General features: G+C 37.6%; 1 pseudogene across 1 annotated transcript; it reads left to right on the forward strand.

Moving 5' to 3' along the window:
* LOC146468539 (nucleotide sugar transporter SLC35B4-like) lies at positions 1-8,727 on the forward strand (annotated as a pseudogene). Its single transcript, XR_014867420.1, has 8 exons — positions 1-113; positions 1,962-2,071; positions 3,013-3,115; positions 4,313-4,362; positions 5,614-5,695; positions 7,059-7,113; positions 7,714-7,769; positions 8,656-8,727. The product of XR_014867420.1 is annotated as a nucleotide sugar transporter SLC35B4-like (transcript).
* The last annotated feature ends 9,068 nt before the right edge of the window (positions 8,728-17,795 follow it).

Genomic DNA, 17,795 nt, shown 5'->3' on the forward strand with positions numbered 1-17,795 from the left:
TGTACGAAGAAACTTTCCCCTTCGGTTAGAAAATGCATCCCTCTATTCCTGTTTTCCTGGTATTTGTTACCTGTTGTTCTAATGTGGTTCTCCTGGAGTTACTTGTGAGGTAAGTTTTCACCGTAAACTGTCTTGCTCTGCTTGCAAACACGTGTTGTTGTCAAGGTAGAACGACCTGCAGCTCGGTCTTTAGGCAATGTTTTGGGATAACAAATTCCTGTGAGTGCATTCGCAAAGTGTTTAAGGTTGTAAGATTGTATTTTAAAGCACCGAAGATTAAGATTAACTAAAATTATAGCCTGTAGCTTGCTACATGTTTACGTGGCCCAATTTAATTAAGGTTACCCGATACCTTCAGAGGTGTCTCGCGTTTAAGCGATGTAGCGCGTCCAGTTTAAACTGTATATACCTAAACCCCATATCAAATTAAAGCTTTTAGAGCTGGCTATCAAACCATACCAAGAATTTTGAAATAAAATAAATTGTCGAATTTTTCACGACCTCTAATTGCGAGCGTCCGAATCACCTTTTTAAAGCTACAAGTGAAAGTGAATTTTGTTTTTTGCTAATTAATTTGCTCCTCAGTTTCCGGACCCAAAGCGCTAAAAAAAAGTGTCTGCGTTTTGCCATATTCAATCGCAGTGAAAAGTCATAGAGCATTTTCGAAATAGGATGGAAAAAATGTAGATTAATCGTACAAAAATCGCTCTCGGAGAAAAAATATTTCAAAAGAAAAAATTCGCAGACATGTTTTTGTTGTTTATATGTTAATCTAGCTACTGTCCAAATTTGAAGGCAAACGAACAAATTCCTTTTGAGTTTTAGCTCTTTGAAGTGGCTCCCTCAAGTGAAAAAAATTTGTTCGAGAAAACAGCGTTAAAAATTCGGCAATTCATTTTATTTCAAAATTCTTGGTTTAGTTGGATAGCCAGCTCTATAAGCTTTAATGATATAAGGGTTCAGGTATCTACAGTTTAAACCGGACGCGCTACATCACTTGGACGCGTGACACCTCTGAAGACACCTCTGAAGGTACCGGGTAACCTTAAATGCCTGACCACTTTTGACAGATATCAAGTAAAGGGCTAGATTTATTAATACCCGGCCCTCAAATGTCAAGTTAAGGGTTAGATTTCAGAATACCCGGTCCACTTATTTATTCGTAAAGTAATAACGTTTAAGTCCAAGGGTTTTCATTAGTTTTTTGTGGAAGGAGGGTTTTAAATAAATGGTACTGAATAGGAGTCATTAATTGTCTTGTTCAGACTGACTTTAATCTCTCCAAAGGCAGGGTGAAGGGTGCCAGTGGTTTTAAAGTCACACGATTTTCCCCACCTGATTTCAGAGCCGGGGTCTGTTTCTCAGCCCTGGTGTGCATGATTCTGGGTGTGATAGGTATTTTCGTCAAGTCCATTTTTTATTGACTTGACAGTTTTTGAGTAAAGAATTCTTGAGTATTTTTGAGTAAAGAATTCAGAATCAGTAAAGAATGAATCTGTTTTGACTAGTTTTCAGCCCAGTCATAAATTAAAGTTATCAAAACTTTAGTAAAACAGGTCTCTGACAATAAAAAATTGTCTCTCTTTTCCAGTCAAATGAACCTGTACCCAAATTTAAGTCTACTACTGACTAATTTCATACAAAATGATCAAAATCTACCCAATTTCAGTACAAATGAGGAAAAAAAGCAGACCCTTTAGCTTGCTTGTGGGAGTATCCCCTTACCGGAAGCAAAACTTAGAACAGCTTCAGTGCCAAACCACTGAGGAGTCTTTGTATGAGCCAAACATTATCCTTTGCTGGAATATGAGACTAACTGAGAACTTGAATATATTATTATCCCAGCACCCTCCCTGTCCATCCTCACCCCACGCTCCCCTCCCCCGGGCCTCTACACCAAACCTTACCCCTGAGAATTCTATACATAGTTGTAAACCATTTCACTGTGTTATTTCAAAGAGGACCCCAGTTGTGTCAACACTGTAACATTTTTCCAGTTCCTGTTTATCGCTGTAGAAGGATTCATATTTACTGCAAACGTTGGGTTTAAAAAACCTGTTATTCCTGTCAGGTAAAGCAAATTCATGTTATTCTTTTGCATTCTGTGTATTGTTTACTGTTCATTCTTTTACATCCTTGCATCAAACCTGCATAATGAGGACCTGTAGGTGATTTTTTTTGTGTAATTTTTGTCGCATGCTTGTCAAATCGAGCTTGCGATGAAAAGTGCAAGTGTAAAATTAAGTGGTAATTACTGCATTGTGCAGTTCCAGGAAAAATCCACACCCACCCCACGGAAGGTCATCGGAAATTCCTACGGGGAGGGGGATCTTAAAAGTCAAAATTTTAAAAACAAAGTATGAAGCTAAACAAGAATTTTCTGGGGGGATGGAGGGTGCAAAACAAAAAACCTTCCATGGGGGGGAGGGGTATGGATATTTTCTGGAACTGCACATTAGTAATTACCACTAGTTTACACTGGCGTTTTCATTGCGAGTCCTAACGCAGCTGAAGTCTGCATTGAAAGGCACGACCATAATTCAAAAAAAAAAATTGTATATGTAATTAAGCCTTTAAAATAACACCCTAAGGGATAGACTAACTTTGAACACTGCTGAATTCAGATAATTTGACCATTTTAATACAGATTCTATTGGCTTTGATTGGCAATATTTAAACAAGAGACTTAGACCTAGGGGAAGACCAACACCAGATAAATTCCTCTCTTTGTTATTAGTTGTGACCGTTTGGTTACCATGTAATGATCATACATGTGTATGTGTTACAGCTGTATGTCAAAAGCGACCTTTGACCACATTTGAATTGATATTAAAAATACACTGGATGGGGTTTGCAAAAAGTGGTCGCTCATATATAAGGGCACTTTTTACATGTAACACACGTTTGACTGTGATATTGTACATTGTAACTTGCTTCTTCTCTGAGACGTGTTGTGGTTGAGAGAATTAATATAATTTAATAAAAATTGTTTACTGTTTTCTTTTCTTTCAGCAATTATGCAACAATGGTAGTCTTCTTCTTCTCAACTAGTGTGGTTAATAATTATGCACTCAACTTTAATGTGCCCATGCCTCTCCACATGATTTTTAGATTGGTAAGTTTCATTTAAAAACAGTTAACTTTTAATTAATACAAATAATTAATAATAATAATAATTGTCCAAATGCTACTGATTTCCACATGATTAAAATGGTCGCAGGATTGCTAATAAATGCACTTTCTCAAAAATAATTGTAAATATATCAAATTCTCCCTGCATTCATTTTGAATATCATTGCAAAATTGGTTTTATTTTAGTTGTTGCAAAATTATTTTCACATCAGGTTATAAATTCTGGTTCTTTGATCAACATGGTCACAGACCAGCTTCTATTCAGGGGTCAACCACCTCACTGTTGACATTTACATTCTCCCTTGGGTAGGGTCCAAAATTCAATTGTTCTCCAGACATCAATTCAATCTCCTGAGGATTGAATTTCCCCCAGGAAATTTGCTGACTATAAAATCAAAGCATAATTTTGCAAATTTGAGTTTCCTTAGGGAAACTGTGCACATTTTGTCAAGTTTCTCTTGGTGAAAGTGTTCAGTGCAACAATAGCTGTTTACATGACACATACCCAATTTACTGGTGTAACAATTTAATCCTTATTTATTCATTCATTCATTTATTTACACATATTTTTGTACCTCTTAGGGATCTTTAGTGGCCAACTTGGTTTTAGTTGCTGTAAAATTATTTTCACATCAGATAATATTTATAAATTCTGGACAACATGTATGATTAACACAGTCACAGACCAGCTTCTGTTCAGGGTCAACCACCTCACTGTTGAGATTTATGTTCTTCCTTGGGTAGGGTCCAAAATTCTATTGTTCTCTTGATGTTAATTCAATATCCAGAGGATCGAATTTCCCCTGGGAAATTTAGTGACCATAGTTCAATGCACAATATTGCAAATTTGAGTTTCCCAAGGGAAACTGTACAAGTCAAGTTTCTCTTGGGTGAAAGTGTGCAGTGTAACAATAGCTGTTTACATTTAATACAGTCGACTCCCGATAACTCGAAACCTCACTAACTCGAACCTCGCACTAACTCGAACCAATTTTCCTTTCCTTTCAGGTCATTTTCTATATAATTTTACCCTCAACAACTCGAACTCCCGATAACTCAAACCTTTTTCAATTTCCCTTGAAGGTTCAATTATCGGGAGTTGACTGTACATACCCACTTTACTGGTATGACAATTAAGTCCTTATTTATTTATTCATTTGTTTATTTTTGTATCTCTTAGGGATCTTTAGTGGCCAACTTGGTTTTAGGAATGATTATATTATAAAGAAGGTACGTGCAACATCATTAATGTCTTGCAATCTCTAGATTACTGTATATTTCTGTCACAAGCATGTGACTTCACTTAAAGAAAACAGTTGAGTCCTCACACAAGAATTAAACCCATGACCTTCCGACCACTGGCCAGATTAACCTTAACCACTGAGCTACTAAGAGACTTGTAGCAAGCTAGGTCAGTTTACTGTGTTCACATGATGTGAGATGTCTCCCCAAACTGCTACAATCATGGACAAACCTGTTTAGAAACTTTAGTTAAACCTTCAAATCCCCCCCCCCCCCCCCCACCACCACCACTGGGTGTTATACATGTACATTGCCAGGGCTTCAAAGCAACATTGAGTTAGTGTGAGGGGGAAGGGGATAGGGAAGGTTTGCTACTATCCAGACAGTGTTTTCTTTAGGGAGATTGAAATCTTTTTGCACAACTCCCATTTTTCTAAGTTTTGTCCAAGATTGTAGGATCAATCATCAATGTCATTTCAGTGTTTTGTGTGGAAGAAGCTATAACGATTTACCCAGTTTCTTTGTCAATATTTTTGTTGTGACTTCTTAGTCAAATTATTTGGTTGCATGTGGCGGTCTTCTAAACATTGTTTTTAGAATTAATGAAAATAAAAATTAAAAGAAAATTTATGCTGGGAAGATTATAGACCTTATTCATAAATTGGCAGCCGATAAATTATTCTTTATTCTTCTTGAGAATTAGCCATACTGTACCTTGGTGAAAAACGTTACAGGATCTTCAAGGATCTGTGAGATCTTCAAAGAGCTGCAAAAAATCCTTAAAGATAAAGATCATCAAAGGATTCTTATAGGTTCTTTGAAGGTCCTCCAAAGATCTTCAAAGATCCTGCTTTGTAAGATCTTGTATCACTATCTGGAAAGATCCTCAAGGAATAATGTCAAGGATCTTTTAACGATCTTGTAAAGATCTTTGCGAGGATCCTTCAGGATCCTCAAGGATTTAATGAGGATCTTAAAGAATCTTAAAAAGTTAAAATCTTAAAAAATTAAACACAATTTTTATTCTAAAATGAGGTTAGTAGGGCTAGTTAACATACATGAAATAGAATCGTAATATAGGCCACCATTTATGAAATATAAGGTTTATAGGTTTATAATGTTTTAAATAACTCACCAAGAGTAAAGACTGTTATTCAAAATGCAGCCCAACTTTACTCTCACAATACTTGCACATGAACATATCTTTTTTATGCAGTGAACGCTTTGTTTTATTTTTAGATACCAAATGTCAAAGTATTTATCGGTGCTAATGATCACAATTGGGATATGTCTGTGTACCTAAGCATCAGCTAAAAAGTTGGTAAGGATGAAGATCAGGATGGACCCTTTAGCTAACGGTGCTCTCCATTTGTCTTAACTGGCCACCTAGACCCAGCATGCAGTGTGGATAGGGAACAAACAAATTTGAGACCTAGTCCTTTGGAATTCTTCCAATAATGTTTAACTTTTTTGCAATGTCCAAGTTTGAAGTTTGTTTTCTGTGGATCGATGCCCTCAAAATGACCAATTCTATTACGCAACTGACTGGTTTGGTTAGCCAGTTCTGTCAACTGGAAAGTGCTCTAAGATAATTTAATTTTATGATATAAATGTGCAGTTCCAGAAAAAGTCCATACCCACCCAATGGAAGGTCATTGGAAATTCCTAGGTGGAGAGGGATCTTAGAAGCCAAAATTTTGGAAGCTAAACTGGAATTTCCTGGGGAGAGGGGGGTGGAAAACTAAAACCTTCCATGGGGGGAGAGTGGATATTTCCTGAAACTGCACAATACACGCTGCCCAGTAGTAAAATTAATTTTTCATTCAAAGATTTAGGAATGCATTTGCCTGACATCTATCATTTAGCATTTTTATGGATGCTCCTATAAAGCAGCTGGAAATAAGGAGAAGCTGTATTCACAGGCAGTGTTGTCTTTTTTCTCTTAAACCAAAAAAAAAAATATCTTAACTGCTGTGTGAACTTGTTGTAAAACATAAGAATTAGACCAGTCTTGGCCACAGGACAAGTTTCTATTCAACGTGTTGTTAAACACCACACTTAGGGAGAGAGACAGAGACAGAGTTGGAGGTGATCTTAAAAATCTGAAACAGGATTTTACAATATCATACATGCTGTGATAGGTTTGGATTCTAATTTCCTGGGGAGAGGGGGGTGGAAAACTAAAACCTTCCATGGGGGGAGAGTGGATATTTCCTGAAACTGCACAATACACGCTGCCCAGTAGTAAAATTAATTTTTCATTCAAAGATTTAGGAATGCATTTGCCTGACATCTATCATTTAGCATTTTTATGGATGCTCCTATAAAGCAGCTGGAAATAAGGAGAAGCTGTATTCACAGGCAGTGTTGTCTTTTTTCTCTTAAACCAAAAAAAAAAATATCTTAACTGCTGTGTGAACTTGTTGTAAAACATAAGAATTAGACCAGTCTTGGCCACAGGACAAGTTTCTATTCAACGTGTTGTTAAACACCACACTTAGGGAGAGAGACAGAGACAGAGTTGGAGGTGATCTTAAAAATCTGAAACAGGATTTTGCAATATCATACATGCTGTGATAGGTTTGGATTCTAATAGTATCTTATTACTTTGGTTACTACCAAGATTTATGCGTGTGTTTGTCTGACTTGAAGAGCTTGGTAACAGTTTAATTCTGGTTTATTAGGAGTTTAAATCAATCACGGGAGATCCTTACATCGACTACATGTGGTGGTGCATAGGTAAGTAAACATCCTTTCTGATAGCAGTTGCCATTGCATTAAGTCAATCCTTAACCCCCTCCCCCTCCCCTCCACATGCACACACACACACCCTTGTTTTAGTCAACTCTCGCCTTGCGGACACCTTGCTATTACGGACACCCCGATAAAATGGACAGCAGCTAAATCCCTGGCAAAAATAAATTACAGACGATTGGCTGAAATAAAATTCCGTCATTAAGGACTCTCGCTATTAAGGACACAGGGTGTCCAAGTTGAAAAACTGAGGCGCAGTTGAGTTTTTCAATCCAATTTCACTGTGTTTAGAAATGGTCTTTTAACGTTTGAAATAGCTTCTCAAGCCATTAATAATTCTTGGAGAAATGTAAAATAAAAGGTCAGAAGATTTTATGATAATCAAGAGCACATTTCCAAACCTCCCTCACGGTAGTGATTTCCTTTGTTTTCTCCTCATGAATTATTGGTGATGGAGTTTGAAAAGGACACGTCACAGTAAAAAGGTTTTCCTTTTTTCTATTCCCTATATTCCCATACACCACACACCCTTGAATTGCTTCCTTGCGACAATTCAAATCGCACAATTTTGTTTTATTGTTAAAGGCGTTGGACTTCTTGTGCTTGCGTTATTTCTTTCTGCAAGAACAGGAATCTATCAGGTAGGTGCACATTTTACAAATCATACAGTTATAAAATAATCATTAAAACACGTAAATCATCCTGGGTTAGCGTTAATTGGCTTTTTGAGAAAAATACAGCAAAATTCCAAATCTACTTCAAGGCGTTGGTTTGTTCGTTTAATGGGGTTTTTAGGGGCTTAATTTTGCGAGTGTTTATATTATTGGAGGGAATTTTACGGTTCAAAATTGGCTGGTTTTCACCATAAAAAGAGCTGGACACACTACTAAGCAAACGAGTTGTTACTTTCAAGTATTGAGTTGATTTCTTTCCTCTGATAGTCATTGTTCTAGAATTATTTTGTAGCTTAGTGAAGGTCTTGTTTCACCACTTTTAACAAAAGTGGTAAAAAAAAAACCCATCATATTCGTACTTCTCCCTTTAAATCAGCTAGCCCCAAACGTCCATGGGTTTATCTGCAGGAGGTCTTATCATTGGAAAGTTTTTAGCGTCTAATTTGGGTTATTGAAAATTGGTGGGGGATTTTCTTTGGGAGGCTTATATTCCAAATTTTACTTTAAACTACTGACAGAGTAGAAATGTTTCCCCTTGTATTGGGAACAGTAACATGTTTCCTTTGATAAACAGGTTAAATATCCTGGCTGCCCCCTCTTAATACAACTTTCATCCAAAGAAAAACTGCAGCTACAAATACAAACGAACAACACATTATATGAGCGATTGTTATTCAGAGTATTTTATAAGCAGGAAATTTACATATACTAGGAAAAACCAAGTTGAATATAGACGGTTTAGTTATAACATGATTAGGTCTATCTAGTCTTAGGAGACTAGTCAGTCAATGCGCTACATTTACCTTGTCACTAAATCAATCTTTCATATTTCTTTTCAATGTAAAAACTTTAGGAGCAAATGTACACACAACATGGAAAACATCCCCGAGAGGGGGTTGTAAATCATTACGTCCGGATGTTGTGAATCCTTAGGTTCGGGGGTTGCATTTCTAATGTTCGGGGTTTCTAAATCCTTACCTTTGGGGGTTGTGATCCTTACGTTCGGGGGTTGTAATCCTTAAGTTCAGGGGATGTTAATCTTTTCGTTTAGGGGTTCATAATTCCATGAGTTATAAATCATAGTTATATAAGTGAGACGATTTACATATATAATGGGGTTTTTATTTATTTGTTGTGTTATTTTTATATAGGGATCTGTGCTACTGATAATGATTAACTCTTCTGCATCACTCCTAAAGTTTCAATCGCACGACTTTGATAGTTTCAAGAAAAAGAAACATCATTCGTGCACTGAACGCGTGACTGTTCAATTTTGTTAGCAGGAATGATTGACGGCCTAATGTAAGTTCATGATGGTATTTGAATGTATTTTATCCATCCTTGACACACAGCAACCAGTTGTCTGCAGAGGAAATTCAGTATGGCGGAAGCTAGAGCAAGTTCATTGCTTGGTGGATACGATGAGGAGTTTGTGAGTGAATTTGAAGACGAATTGCAATGTGCGATCTGTCAGTTACCATTAAAGGAACCAATCCTGGCGAAATGTGGCCACAGATTTTGTAGACGGTGTCTTGACTAACATTTCAAAAGGTTAGCTTTCCTTCTTGCGATTAATTTGCATGGGGATTATATTCACCAACCCTGAAAGAGCTAATAACTTGTACAAACCAAACCATTTTCACAAAATGCTTCCTTAACGTTTAGAGAGGACCTCGTTATATATAACTGAACAACCTGAACGTTATACCCGACAAACCTTTCTTCTGCCAAATTTAGTTTCGATTTCGTCGTTTCGCGTTACGGCTAGAAATTGCAATGTTTAATCTATTTGAACTAGTTCTGTAAGTAACATCCCGAAACAAGGTAGCCCTGTTGAAATTCCCCCAGAATGTGCAAAATGCAGCAATTAACTTTGATGAGTAGGGTCTGTCGGATTATGCTCGTAAAATAGAGTTTTGTGCTTTCAGGCATCACCCCTGAAAGCAGGGTATTATGCTCAAAATTATGCTCGACTGGAGGTATAATGCTCAAATTATGCTGGAATAAAATGGCACTTCCACCCCCCCTCCCCCCCCCCCCCATAGGACCGTACCTATTATTAAACATTCCTAGTCTGTCTGAATTATCTGATTCTGCCATGATGCAAATCCACGAACACTGTACAAGCTTGGAAGCCTGGCAAAAAGAGGTAACCAGGCCTCGGATTACACCAAAATGCCATATAGGTACGAGTCTAAGGTATCCAGTTCCTAAAATATTCCCTCTTTTATCAACTTTGTACATTCCAGCTGGAGTTGATAGCAAAATTTGCATACACTTTTCACAGTTTTCAGAAACAACAGCATTATGCTAGAATTATGCCTGTTGCTCCAGATATAGTACAGTATTATGCTCAAAATTATGCTGGCATAATCCGACAGACCCTATTGATGAGTGCTTGTCGGCGTAACCCCGATCGATGTGGCTGAATCATCCTTGCCGTGGGAACACGGTGTCTCCATAAGTTATGCATACTTGGTAATTCTCTGATTTCTTTCGCTATCTCGGGCCCGCGACATTTAGTTCATTTCCCGGCTGCACCTCCCCATACAGTAGTTTTGTTGCCAATTGTTAAGAGACACAGTCTGGTATCAACGAGTCTAGGTTTTATCGTTACGATAGATGAGCAAAGGGTTCTTCATCACTTAGCCGTAAACTGACAAACGTGACTGCTCGATCAGTGGATGGCCTGTTTTGGCTGGCTTTCTGGCTGTTACAGTGAATTGTTCAAGTTGTGAAAGGTGTCTACCTGGGTTATTGAATTTAGTCATTTTGCTTTAAGATTTCATCGACAAATTTTCGTCTTCAAGTTGAAGTATTTCTATTGAGTTTTTGCTTTGGCCAATTGTATAGTCAGCTTTTAAGATGCATAATTATTGCCTTTTTAAATTTCCCGGAAAAGCTTTGATGCATAATAATTGATTTCTCAAGTTTTCCGGAAAACAAGTTTGCGACGCCATCAGTTCACTTCACTTGTCCCCTGGCGCCAAGATGGTGCATAGGGCCTGCACATGTGCTTTCCTTCGATTCCTGTCTTCCGCTGCAGTGCGCACCTCACCCCAGGACTGCCACCCTGCCTTGGACCTCTCTTTTCGCCATAGGCCAACTGAAAATAATTCAGGCCTCTATGGGATTTGAACCCATGACCTCTGCGATGCTAGTGCGGTGCCCTACCAACTGAGCTATCAAGTCAACTGGGAGCGGTCATATTGTGTGGTTCCAGAAAATATCCATACCCCCACCACGGAGGGAATTTCACATAGGACCCCCCCACCCCCCAGGATTTTCCATTTTCAAGGTATTTTCTTAACCCCCCCCCCCCCTACCCCTTCGGAAATTCTTCAAATACAGAATACATCCCCACCCCCCTCTGGAAAAGTTTTTTTTCAAAAGAACGCCTCAAAAATCAGTTTGATGCGAACATTTCAGAAATATCAAGAACTGCCTACGCGAGGAGAAAATATGCGTTATCGAAGAGCGCGTGTGCTGTTCAATTTCACCGGTAGAGTTTGCCAAAAAGCTCTTGATACTGAAATAATTGTTGTGTTTCATATTTACCTGTGGTCATTGACATCAAACTTGACCATTAGCTTCACTGAAGATTTTAAATCTAAATTGTTGGAATAAGTCCCGCGATGCAAAAATGTGTTTTTATTTAATTTGCATATGTCATGTTTACGTTCCTATGCAAATTTTAGGAGATCAAAAAGATTATCGCTTTAGTTCTACTCAATTGATGATTTTCCTCCTGGTAATCATTCAGTCTAGTTATTTTAGTCAATAGTTTTCCTATTGAATCGGAATAGCATGGACAAAATAAGCATTAGCAGGGCAGGGAGACAAAGAGAGATTTCAGATCGTAACTTGAAACCGCAGACGAAATGGAGCCGCAAAACGAAATTAGCATGTTCACGTTCTTATGCAAATTTTGTATGAGATCAAAAACGCATTAAAAGAATGTTGAATTGGCTCTATTTTGTTGAATTTTGGCATAGAAATTAAGTTAATAGTTTTGGACTTTAAGTTGAAACACTTTGGACAAAATAAGTTTTAACGCGGGTCAGTTTTGACAAACCATTATTGACCCCGGGAATTGACCTTTGCCCGTAACTCTACACAGCTTACAAAAATAACAAACAAATATTTCAATAATTTATGTAAAATTGTGGCTTTCACTTTATAGCCATAAAAAAATTTTCCCTTTTAAACATTGATACAAATTCAATTGTTGCCAGTAAACAATATTTTCTACGCAAGAAAGTTTCACAAACAACAGTTTTATAATAACTGAGTCACGCAACGCAGACATAGATTTTATGTGTCAGTTGGAGTACTTCGCTTACAAAGGCTTTTCGGAGAAGAGAAACATGTTTTTAATGTAACAAGGGTTTCTTTAAAACAGTTAAACAAAGTAATGTCTTCAAGAAAGATCTACGAAGTTGCAAAGTTGGTAAGTTACAATTTTGAACATTTATGTCTGACATGAACATGAAGTTGACCCTCTGGAAACTTATCCAACCATTCACCCCTCCTCCCCTCTGGAATTTCCTGGGCCATTGACCCCCCCACCCCTCTGGAATTTCCAGTTCCGTCCGTGGTGGGGGTATGGATATTTTCTGGAACCACACATTGTGAGTGCGTGATATACCCGTGAAGAATGAATAAATGAATGTAAATATATGAAACATATATTTTGAACTGCTGATAAAAGATTAAATAGAAGAGAGATCCTCGCAGTTTTTGACGCAACTTAAGCAGTGGCAAAAATAAAGCCTGAAAAAATTTCAGGCTTGAACGTTGAACGACGTTGTAAATTAGATGTTCAAATGGTCACTTATTGAATTCTTATTTTCAAACAGGCTGGAGAAAGATAGGCAACAGTTCAGTTGTCCAGTTGACCGAATTAGCCTGCTCCAAGACAACGTAAGTTCGCCTTAATTCAGTTTGCTATTATGTACTATCGTGAAGGCATCAATAATATTCAAACGATCATATCAGAAATTTTTTGAAAGTTACTTTGAAGCAAAAGTCACTCTTATACCAATGCAAATCTAAAAATAATTAAGTCGAGTTTGGTTAAAAGTAACTATACTAGTACAATGAAACTTATGTTTGTTTATGTCTTCGTTTGTTAATGTCTTCAGCCAAGGACGGTGAGGATCGGAATAGACTGTGGCTTGAAAAAGCTGTGTATTGTTTTTTCCACTTTTTTGGCTTGATGTGGAAACATTGCTAAAAAAAAGAAGAAAGTTTAGACCGTCGTCGTCGTTGTCCTTGTTATCGTCTTAATTATTATTTGCTGTTTTGAGGCTTAAGAGAGTAATTTTTTCATATTCAAACTGATACTTGTTTTGTAGGACATCCTCGCTGATAAAGAAACAGAAAGAAAAATTATATCATTGATCATCAAATGTGGAATTGAAGGCTGTCAATGGACCGTTGAATTAAGGTAATGTTTTTCTTTATTTCTTTCTTTCGTTCTTCCTTCGTTCCAGCCTTCCTTTGTTTTAGCCTTCCTTCCTTCCTTCCCTCCCTCCTCTCATCCCTCCTTCCTTCTCCTTTTATCTTTATATCTTTCTCTCCTTCTATCTTTTTTCACATGATGTCAAGACCACAACTCATCTACGAGATAATTCATATATTTATGACCACTTTCGCCTCCATTTTACGAGAAATTCACAGTCAATCCCTGCTTAAGTTTGTTGTACTGCTCCAATTTAGAAAGCTAATTAGAATCAGGATAGTGTTAATTGACTGATACCTTTGCATTAAAGTTCTGGGTGTCTTAGCAAGCTGTAATTATTATTTCCTTTATCTTTTAAAAGATTACCATTGAGCATCTTGTCCGATGGCTATAATAACCTGTCCTTATGATCAAGTGGGCTGTGAAATTAAGGTAATTACAAAAAAACTGGAACACAGGGTATTGGAACAACTCCTAGCTTTGAAAACTGGTGAAACTACGAAATTTTATGTGTGATTAGACACAGGATCTGTGGATTTCTTTACTCGTGAGTTCATGCTTATGCTATTGTATATCGCTGCGAGAAGATTTATTTAGCGCTACCTGAAATCTTGCAGTTAATACAAGCTGATAAACTTTAACAAATGCCACAGAGCTAGCATACACAATGGCATATCAAAAACTAATCCTAATGGCTCAGAATGATCAGTAAGAAACCCTCCATTCAATATATACGAGAATTCCCCCTCACGATCAAGATAAACACCATTGTGTGGTTCCAGAAAATATCCATACCCCCACCACGGAGGGAATTGGAAATTCCAGAGGGGTGGGGGGGTCAATGGCCCAGGAAATTCCAGAGAGGGGGAGGGGTGAATGGTTGGATAAGTTTCCAGAGGGTCAACTTCACGTTCATGTCAGACATAAATGTTCAAAATTGTAACTTACCAACTTTGCAACTTCATAGATCTTTCTTGAAGACATTACTTTGTTTAACTGTTTTAAAGAAACCCTTGTTACATTAAAAACATCTTTCCCTTCTCCGAAAAGCCTTTGTAAGCGAAGTACTCCAACTGAGACAAGAAATCTATGTCTGCGTTGCGTGACTCAGTTATTATAAAACTGTTGTTTGTGAATCTTTCTTGCGTAGAAAAATATTGTTCATTGGCAACAATTGAATTTGTATCAATGTTTAAAAGGGAAAATTTTGTATGGCTATAAAGTGAAAGCCCCAATTTTACATAAAACATTGAAATATTTGTTTGTTATTTTTGTATGCTGTGTAGAGTTGCGGGCAAAGGTCAATTCCCGGGGTCAATTATAACTAGTTTGTCAAAACTGACCTATGTTAAAACTTATTTTGTCCAAAGTATTTCAACTCAAAGTCCAAAACTTTTAACTGAATTTCTAGGCCAAAATTGAACAAAATAGAGCCAATTCGACATTCTTTTAATGCGTTATTGATTTCATACAAAATTTGCATAAGAGCGTGAACATGCTAATTTCGTTTTGCGGCTCCATTTCGTCTGCGGTTTCAAGTTACGATCTGAAAGCTCTATTTGTCTCCCTGCCCTGCTAATGCTTATTTTGTCCATGCTATTCTGATTCAATAGGAAAACTATTGGCTAAAATAACTAGACTGAATGATTACCAGGAGAAAAATCGATTAAGTAGAACTAAAGCGATAATCTTTTTGATCTCCTTAAATTTGCATAGGAACGTATAAAACATGACATATGCAAATTAAATGAAAACACATTTTTGCATTGCCGGACTTATTCCAACAATTAAGATTTAAAATCTTCAGCGAAGCTAATGGTAAAGTTTGATGTCAATGACCACAGGTAAATATAAAACACAACAATTATTTCAGTATCAAGAGCTTTTTGGCAAACTCTACCCGTGAAATTAAACGGCGCGCGCGCTCTTCGATAACGCATATTTTGTCCTCGTGTGGGCAGTTCTTGATATTTCTGAAAAGTTCACATCAAACTGATTTTTGAGGCGTTCTTTTAAAATAGAACTTTTCCAGAGGGTGTGGGGGGTGTATTCTGTTTTCAAGGAATTTCCGAAGGGGTGGGGGGTTAAAAAAATACCTCGAAAATGGAAAATCCTGGGGGGTGGGGGGGTCCTATGTGAAATTCCCTCCGTGGTGGGGGTATGGATATTTTCTGGAACCACACATTAAGCAGAGCCGTCGCATCACGTTTTGATAAAAAAAGAGAGGAATCTCATATACAAAAGGAAAATCGCTTAGACATGCTTGTAAAAGCAAAACTGAAAAGGCTTTTATCAAAACACAGACACACAGTGGAGTTGTGCAGGTCTGTCAACCCCATTTTAACATGCTTGTGACATTTTTAGACATGATCCCGTCCTGCGACGTGCTAGACAAACAATACATTTAGAATACGTAGCATGCAAAGGAGAAATATTTAGTCCTCTTACCACTGGAGTCTCTAAATTTGCTTAGAGATAAGGAAAAGACCTTCTTACTCCTTAAGTTGATACACTCTTTGGAGGGGATAACCTCCTCTATGCTTTTTGTGTTTGTTTTTTTTTTTTTTTAATATATTTTATTAGAGTTAGTATTTACAAGAAACAGTAACAGCAAACTATACAAAGTATATATAAACAGTAGCTTTTTACAAGATATTCTGAAGTATATACGTAAGTTACAATAGATTTTATGTGTGGTACATATGTATATTATCATACTTACAAGGAAAAGAAAAAAAAACAAGTAACAACAAAACTAACGTGTTAAAAGAAAAAAATAATAATTACAAGATTTCAACATAATTTACGAAACGAAAAATTGTCACAAGATTAGTATATAGAATAACAAACGAAATATTAAGAGATCTAATAAGGCCTGAACACGATGGAAACAACTAATTTGCGTTTCAGTCTGGTCGAAGCTTATAGGTGTTACTGGAGCAAGTTCATTGAGTCCCTTTTAAAGGTCAATACACAGCGTCAGATAGAAATATCTGAAATATATAAGGCCAGACCTGTGATTCCACAGGTTGACGATTTTAAAAAGGGTAGTTAATTACTAAACAACTTACTTTGTTATTTAAATGAATGTTTGTACGAGAACTTTCTATGTGATTTCTGGCATTTCTTGGGATGGTTTGGTTTCGAGCGAGGTGGGATTGTCAAGACTTTGGCTTTCTTGAGCAGGAACATTCTGCTGTTGGACTTGATCGTTTCTCCTTTTTATGGGGATTTTGTTAAAGGTGTAACTCCGGCCGCTTACTGCAAGCTTGTCACCAACAATGGATGCTTTGAGGCCGGGGACCGCTTTGGCTCTCTTCCATATGCTGGAACTAGAAAATTCTTTCGAATTTCGCGGACGTGGAAGGGTAGGTCTTCCGCTATCCTGACGTGGGATCCTTCCAGGCGATGGCACTGGCGCCAAACTTGATCTCTTTTGGCCCGGCAGGTAAACCGTACAATTATTGGTATTGGCTGGTTAGCGTTTGGACGTTTCTTGCCCAGCCGATGGACGCCACATGATGGAATGTCGTTTACGTACTTCTTCAAATTTAAGACTGTTTATCAATACATCTTTTACAAGCTGGTGGCAATTTTCGTCTTTGTTTTCATTAATGTTAAAGTTCCATCTCAGGGTGTAGATGCTTTGGCGGGTTAACTCGTTCTCTTGTACAATCTGGTCTTTTTCGCACATCTCCAAACGCTCTTTTACCTCATCTTGTTCGTTTTGTGTGAACTGAATTGAAACTTCCAGAGCAACTACTTTATCGTTGAGAGTTTTCAAATTATCTCTTGCTTCCTGCATGAGAGGCTTGCAATTTCCACGCTTTTCTCAGCGTCCTTTTGTTCAAGTGCTTTGTAGAGAGCTAAAAGTTCTTCATAAGGGCAGCCATCTTGTTCGAGTTCATCGCCGGTTGAACTACTCGGTCTGGGTCGTTTCTCCTTGTTTTTACCTTTTTTCCACTAATACTTTTGTATTAAAACAACTTCACATGGCTTAAGGGAGAGTTTTCGGCGATAAATTTGCAAGTAAGTTCGCATTTGGCTTGGCCTTCATCGGAGACTCAAAAATCACGACCGCTCACTCTGAATGCATTCCCAGACTCCCTTTATGCTTCTTGTACTTACGAAAAAGCTTTCGAAAGAAAAACAACGGATCTCGGCGGATCAAGCTTTGCAATGCTCTAACCTCATTGGTCCGGAACTCTGGACCAACAGCAAAAGAGGGGCAGCATTTTGGATCCTCTATGCGATATAAATACGGCTAAAACATTTGAGCGTTACCCGTGTCGACGAGATACACAGCAACTGCAGTTTTGCATGAGAAACAACATCAGACACTCGCCAGAAGAAATTTCACTAGTATCCTAGAGAATCACAAGACAGTTGTCTGTCCTAGCTTTAAATATCTGCTGCGGATGCAAGCTAAGCCACAAAATAATAGAGGTACATGTCAGCTCTAAGAACACAATAGCTGTTTTTCAGATAAACATCAACCCAGAGAGCTAAAAGACAGTGCAACAATCTAT

This window comes from Pavona decussata, unplaced genomic scaffold (assembly GCF_977016875.1).
Source record: "Pavona decussata unplaced genomic scaffold, jaPavDecu1.1 SCAFFOLD_130, whole genome shotgun sequence".
In the NCBI taxonomy this organism is placed as follows: Eukaryota; Metazoa; Cnidaria; class Anthozoa; order Scleractinia; family Agariciidae; genus Pavona; species Pavona decussata.